This window comes from Arachis ipaensis, chromosome B04 (assembly GCF_000816755.2).
Source record: "Arachis ipaensis cultivar K30076 chromosome B04, Araip1.1, whole genome shotgun sequence".
In the NCBI taxonomy this organism is placed as follows: Eukaryota; Viridiplantae; Streptophyta; class Magnoliopsida; order Fabales; family Fabaceae; genus Arachis; species Arachis ipaensis.
In genome coordinates, this window is record NC_029788.2 from 128,337,251 (window position 1) to 128,345,502 (window position 8,252).

Here is an 8,252-nt window from a genome sequence, read left to right on the forward strand (position 1 = left end):
AGTGTTATCTGCGGGTTCAAATAATAATGTATGTTCCTATCAATAATGAATAGATATATAGTTAGATGACGGAATAATGAAATAAATAAAAATATTAATATTAAACCAATCATGAACACAAGAGTAGGGGGTGTATGAGAGAGTGAGAGGGGATACACGCAACAGATTAAAATATAAACAAATAACTAAATTAATGGTTAAATAAATAAATAGTTTAATTAAAAAATTAACTTTTTCTAATTGATATTAAAATTTTTTGAAATTATTTTTTTGTTTTAAATTTTAAATCTTTCAAAAATCTTTTTTTTATTTTACTAGTGCTTTTACTTTTACTACTAGAAATTTGCCAAACACGTTAAAAAATAAAAAAAGATCTTTTTTCGTTAAAAAAAGATCTTTTTTTAACAAAATAATGGCGCCCAAACATGCACATAATGTATTTGTATATATCCAAAATAAACGTTCAACTATTAATATTTACTTTAATTAGCTTTCTTAAAATAGAAGATGAGGTGTTCCAAGTATTGAAAAATGTTGCCCAATTATAGTAGAGCAATCTTATCAACCGAAAATGCAAAAAGGGGGTGAATGATGGCTTTTTCATGCAAATTAAACACATACATGGTGACAAGAATTAGTGTCGTTTAGCATGAGCATTATTGTATGTCTAGTTAATTAATTAATTATTGCACTGATAAAGGTGAGTTTACACTTTCGCTTTTCCTCTGTGTCTTTCATATATGATTAACAATATATAGTAACTAGTATTCATTAATTAGATAGATTAGATTATATATTGGTACTTAATTGCTTGATGCTTCAATTTTAAGTTATCTTCAAGTTCGTGGCTATGGGGAAACAAGTTAAATCAACGGATTCATTTCAAAGTTGCTTTATTGATTAGATGTCGCGTCGTTTTGAAAAAAAATAAAGGTAGAAACTCAGGTACAGTCGACTTTAGGTGAAGTTAATACCTGAGAACCGTTAGATGATTTGACTGATTTAACTAAATTTTCATCTAACGACTATCAGATATCAACTTCACGTGAAGTCGATTTCACCTGGATTTTCACCAAAAACAAACAAACTGACATATTCAAAGAAGAATAAAACACATTGTCAAATAATTGATAACAACAAATTAAAACGGTTATTTAAGTATCGATAGAATTACATTAAAAAAATAAACAAAATTTGACGGTAATTAAGTTTATGGAATTACCATAAGAATAAATTAGTCGGTATAAACCTCGCCGATAGCATAATACCGGCGAATTTCTTGTGTTCGATAGTAATTTTCGTCGAATTTAATGATGGAATATAGTTAATGTGAAAACGGAATCTTTTGGACGTTATCATTGGAAATTTTTCGACGGTAACATTGGCGCCATATTATACGTCTCTCCACTATTTTACTGGCGGATTAATCTGACAGTAATACTGACGAAAATAGTTTAATTTTAAAAAAAAAAATTTGACAGGGCTGTTACCGTCGAAATATTCCGATGGTAATTTCAATGGTAGTCTTTTTTATTTTTTTAAATAATCTTTTCCAGTCCATCTATAATGTACCCTGGTAATTAATAATTGAAATAGTGCTTTAAAACTGATGCGAAATATAAAAAATATAAATTACACATACGGAATGATAGTAACTGAAATATATGAAACAATACTAACTAGATTACATTCTTTACAAAATTTCTTCAAGAAATACATATCACAGAATTATGTTTACATTAACTCTAATCAGCTTCATCTTCTTTCTCTAGTTCACCATCCTCCTTTTCTGAAGTAATTTCCTTATTATCATCAAACTCATCTTCCTCTTATTCGTCGCTATCGACCCCATCTTCTTCTTGAATATCGCCATCCTTTGGTGGAAGTGTGTCAACATCTAGTCCAAGGTTAATAATGTCATCATCCATAACAGCAGACCTAGCTAAGGGTGATTGGCCACCGGTATCAACAACCATTTTCGAAGGAGTTGGGTCGTCAATCTGGTAAGGTTCCTGACTCTCTGTCCTATCATCAGACTCGATGCAGCCTCTTAGCTTAGTCTTAACCACAACTACCCAACTAAACTTACATGAATCTAGATAAAGCAAATAGTATACATGTCATGCATTTTGAGGTAGAATAAAAGAATGGTAGTGCCTATATTTCCTAGTTTCATTAACTTCAGTCATATCGTAGTCTTTGTGTATTCGTGTTCCTTGTCACGAACTTAGATCATACCATTCACATTTAAATACGTACACCTTGTACGTAGTGCAACAGAAATACTCTAATTCAATTATATTATGCAACATACTAAACCAATCAGAATGACCGCCACCTGAATTCCCACAAACCCAAACTTCGGTGTTATCTGTTTTCTTTCCAATCGACCACTGTAAGGTATGGAACCGATATCCATTAACATTGTATATCGGGTAGCTAGTGGCCTTATTCATTGGGCCCTAACTAAGTGAAACTAGCTCCGAATCTGTTGTGTCAGTTAGCTGCACACTGACGTATTCTCTGAACCAACGTAAAAAATTGTTCAATGATGTATCAGGATTTGGCTCTTGGAATGACCTATATGATAGAATAGGATAATGAAGTTTTAATTAGATTAAGAAGTTAGTATCTTTCAGATTACAATATTTATGAAGACTTAAATAATTCACATGAGGTAGGGTAAATTTTGGTCACAGTTAAGCAATATATGCAGATGTGCAGTGTTGATTTTCTTCTGCTCTAACCAGTAGTCATTGTCTGCACCCATTGCAGCTCCTTCCGGTAAAAAGATTGGGTATGTTGTTCTACTTGACGAGGATTCTCCGCACTAATCGTTTCTTGCAACGCTTGTTCTACGTGACTCACCATGAGATTAAAAATATAATAAGCAAAATGCGAATGTTTCTTTAGCTAGGAATACTGCTCAGATGCTGTCCTCAATCCGAGCTCTATTCTTCACGGTGTGTTTGAATGAACTAATCATCCTCTCAAATGGGTACATCCACTAAAATTGAACCAGCACACATAGTATTGCTTCATACAGTAGGTGGGCTATTAAGTGTTTCATAACGTCAAAAAAGATGGAAAAAATATCTTCTCTAGCTTATAAAGTATGATAGGAATGTTCCTGTCTATGACTGTGGGATCATTAATACTAAGTTTTGTAACCCATAATTCCCTAAAGAACTCACTTATCTCTGTGAGGGGATTTTCAAATGTTGGTTGGAAGTTCTCAGAACACGACAGGAAGCACGGACTCCATGAAGACGTGACAATAATGACTCTTTAACCCAATAAGTCTACCCTGTGACACGTTTACACACCTGCCCAAGTTAGAGATGTAATCATCAGGAAACCTTAATCCTCTAATCCATTTACAAATATTTTCTCTCTACTCCTTCGTTAGAGCAAATATCGCCTTTGGTTTAGCTTACCGCCCGTTATCAAGTCTCTTTTAGTTCAGATCTGGCTGACTGCAAATGTCCACCAAGTCCAACCTAGCCTTATCGTTGTCCTTTATTCGCTCATCATCCATTTCTCTATGCATGATATTATTAAACAAGTTTTCTCAATGTACATCACATCAAGATAATATCAAACTAAGTTGTCTTTTCAATAAGGCAATTCCCAAAATATACTCTGTTTAGTCTAATTATGCTCTTTGCCATATCCCAGAGGTCTCAGACTTGCCCGTTATTGATGATTCATGGGATTCCACTAACATGCTGCCAAACTTGCCTACTACCCAACCTCACAGGTGCCTCTTCTTGTTTAGTTTTATTATTTTTTAACGAGTTCTTGTTGCACCGAAAAAGATGATCTATGTCGAGGAAACTTCGATGGCAAGTACTAGTTCATTGCAAATGGTGGCCCACTTATCAAAAGCCTCTTGGGTATGATTTGTAGGGGTGGCAAACGGGCCTAAACCCGCTGGGCCGCCCCCGCGTAACCCGCCGAAAAAGGCGGGCCGGGCTGGAAAATTGGGACCGCCAAATAATAAAAGCCCGCCTAACCCGCACCGCTTAAACCGCGGGTTTTGGCGGGCTTTGGCAGGGCGGGCTTCCCCGCCGGGCTTAGTGTTTTTTTAGTGAGGGGGTATTTTTACAATTTTTTGGTCAAAACCTAACTTCTCCTAACCTAACTTACAAGAGTATGAAGATAAAAATTGAATGGTTTGGATTATGTTTATGTTACTTTGGAGACAATATTTATAATTATGTTTATTTTGCTTTGGAGAGAATATTTATACTTATGTTTTGGATGAAAACTTGGTTTATAATTATGTTTATTTCTGACTTAATATTCATCATTCTAACACAGGCAAATAATTCTAAATGAACATACCCCTCGTACAAAGGTTGCGTAACATATTCTAACAAATAATAAATTGTTTCATCGCCGGGTTAGGCTATTATTAAGCCTCTTCTAATTCCATAATACGTGTTGCATCACACACTATCTTGTTGTGTATTTCTTGGTTAGCCTCGTAAATATTTCATCCATATTTATGTCTCTCACCACCTGATCCCTCGTTGATTGACAATTGAACCTATTTAAATTAGAGGCAGAATAGTTAACTCCCTGCTCGTCTACTTCTCCGTGTTCCGTCCACATTCAATACACATCCTTGAACCCGTTATGGTAGAGGTGAAGCGTTATGTTCGCGGGTTCTGACCACTTAGTCAGCCAACACTTTTGACATGGACACCTAGATACACCTTCAGACTTAAACGGTTCCATGCTGAAGACATGCACGACAAATGCGTCAACCCCCTCAGAATTTGGGTCCCCCCCGGTCATTGTTATCCTTCTCATACATCCATAAACGATAATTTGGAATCATATTGAAACACACACCCCAGAATTCAATGAACAATACAAATTATTAAACTTTTTAGAAGATTCGGCAAAGTGTACCCTATAATTATAAAATCCCACCGAATACAATAATCATTTTCTGACAAACCAAACATGATTTAAACAATAATTCGGTAAAACTTCTCCTTAATTCAGAGACATCTATTAAATAAATATAATAGTTTTCACATAGAAAACAGCTGCATGTATAAGTTATAACATACACGCATATAATAAAACATCAAATTTTAACCGTTCTAGTGCGCCATCCCTTCTAACTCTACAATTTTTCAGCAAACAAGGGTTTTGAGAAGACGTCACTACGCGACCTTCTCCCACTTCTGTCCTAAAACTCTATCCTAGGAAAAGTAAGTCCAACATAAAATTTAAACAATTCATTATATTCAGAGATAGAAAACCAACCTGGAATATTACTGCACAAACAACAAAAAAAGCAAACTCCATCCGATCTCAGTAAAAATAGCACCGTCCTAATGAAAAGGACAACGTATTAAATCCACAAGGTGAAACTAAATCAGAAACTAATTTGAAAGAATAAGAAAAACTCATTATTCTAATTAATTAAAACTTAATTCTAATTTCACCAAACTAACAATAGGCATGAAAAAATAAGCGACATAAGTTTAATGCAATTGAAATAAACTCATTCACAAAACTCAATCAAAATCTTCCAACAACTCAAGAACTCTTAATCTCACCTTACTTAACCTACTGTAACATTATTTGATTTTTAAACCTACTAAATTAACACAAAAAATTCTAATCACGGACTTCATTAAAAAAAATTTAACCACTGATTTAACCTAAACCCTAACAAAATGCTAAAGTTACAAATTAATATGTAAAAATAAAATAACCATACCAACAATAAATCTGATGATAGTAGCTGCAGAGTCTCTTTAACATGGTAGTCACAGAGAGGCGGCAGTGACGACACGTTAACGGCAACCACGGAGGAGGATGTGGCGGGGACAACAACAGCAGCAGAATCGACGACGACGTGCAGCGGCGGCGATGATGAGGGGAAGCATTACAAGAGAAACACTAAATACCATCAAATTTAGCGTTGGACGTTAATGTCAGGTTTACCGATTTATCAGAGGATTTGACAATAAATTCATCGAATAAAAAGCTTACCATCGGATTTGATTTTCCGACGGTAAATTCACCGATAATAATTGGAGAGAACAAGAAAAATTGGCGCCGAGATTACCGTCAGATTTATCCGCCGTAATCCTTAATTAGTGCAACGCTGCATTTTGGTCACTATCAAAACATTACTGTTGGATTTTTTTGCCGATAAATCTGACGGTAATATTGCCCCAAATTCGAACTGCAAACCCTCTCCCCCTTCATTTTTGAATAACACTCTCTAACCTTCTCCCCTCTCTCTCCCCCTTCTCATTCTCTCTCTCACAAACCACCTTTGGCAGCCCCTCCACCAGCGTCGGCCACCACCAACAACGTTCAAAGGTTGTGTGGACTCCACTGTTGCCGCCACCACTGCTGCACCACTATTGCCACTGCTCCCTATATCGTCGCTGCTCCCTATGTCGCCAGAGCTGCCTCCTTCTTCCCTCCAGGTATGTTGTCTTCCTCATACTTTCTATTATATATTTTTTAATTTATTTTTAAAAAAATCCCCAATAATACAATCCTACCGGTTGGTCACCGCCGCCACCACTTCACCAGAGCTGCCTCCTTCCTCCCTCTAGGTATGTTATCCTCTTCCTTCTTCCTATTATTTTTTTTCGAATTTAGTTCATGTATTAGTTTAGATTTAGAATTTTTTTATTTTATTTTGATTTAGGAATTTTTTTAATTCTATTTTGATGATTTTGTGTTTGAAATTTTATTTATAACTCTAATTTTGAATTTTTGTTTTGATGATTTTGTGTTTATTATTACGATTTCTGTTTATTGTTCTGATATTATAAAGGATGAAAGTGATTGTTAAGGGTTTATTATTTAAGTTTGCATTAAAAACGTTGTTGATGTATTGAATGTTTAAAAAGTACAAGTCAGTTTGGGATTTTGAGAATTCTGACTAGGGTTGAGGCTGGTGTGGTTGGTTTTTTTGTGTAATTGAATTTTCAGTTTGAAAATGATGAGAATCATATTAGAAAGAGTTAGAAATGTCCTTTACCCATTTATTAAAATGTGTCAATTGAGCTGAGTACTTAAAAATTTAGAATGCTTTCTTTGAAAAAAATACAAAGAAAAAACCCTTTTTTTGCAATTTATTTGAAAAAAAAAAACTATTAGCTTATTGTTGTTGTGTGTTGCATCGATTTCTTTGATTGTGCCAGATTTAGTATTGTTTATGAGTAATTTATCGTTGCTGATTCATTATCTCGAATTTTGTACATTTATTCGATGGATTTTTTTTATGTAGTCACTTTGCGAGTGGAAACAAAGAGAAAATTTGATGTTTGAATTTGATACATTTAATTTAGTTTTCTTTAGCTTCTCATGATATATAGTCTTGTTTTGCGATTTTGATAAATGAATTTTCATAAATTATTTAAGGTTGTATTCAATACAGTATAGTGTGATACGGATAAAATGTATGCTCCTTCGTCAAGGGAACGTAACGTGCCCAATGCCTTTATGATAAGGTAATACTTTCCTTCTCTCGCCATTCTCATTGTAAACTTAATTATTGAGTAGGATTTTATTTCTCTGAATCTTTTATCATCTACCAAGAAAAATATTTCATGAATTTGGTTATTTATATTTAGTTTATTTGTGTTATTTTAATATAATGTATTTGTATAATAAGTTTAGATTTTATTTGTGTTATCTTAATATATAATGTATTTGTATAATGTTATCGTTTATAATGATTTTGTATTATTGTATAGGGTGAATTTTTGTGAACTAATGTTGAACGGATACTTGGTTGTGTTATTTCTTGTTGTTTGATGTTTTTGCAAGTCAAGTGTTTGATTATACGCCTATTTGTCTATTATGTATTTTAAATTGCATGTTGTAGTTACTATGTGATTTAGGATGTTTGATTTTGTTTAAAATTATTATTTGAAATGATTATTATTTGAAATTGGATCGGATGGACCAGTTTGTTTAAAAAAATTAAAATTCAAGATTACCATTGGATTTATTGGGGGATAAATCCGACGATAAAAATTACCAGCGAATTTTTTCCGATAGTAATTAGCGTCGGATAAAAAATTCAATAATAATTAGTTATCGATGAGGTTTATGCTGTTGAATTTTTTCTGCCGCTAATTTTTCAATGGTAAATAGATTACCAGCAAATTTTTTAATAAATCTGCTGATAGTATCCAGCGAATTTTTTGTAGTGAAGTGAAGAGAGGGGTTCCACATTTAAATTTTAATCTAATCTTATT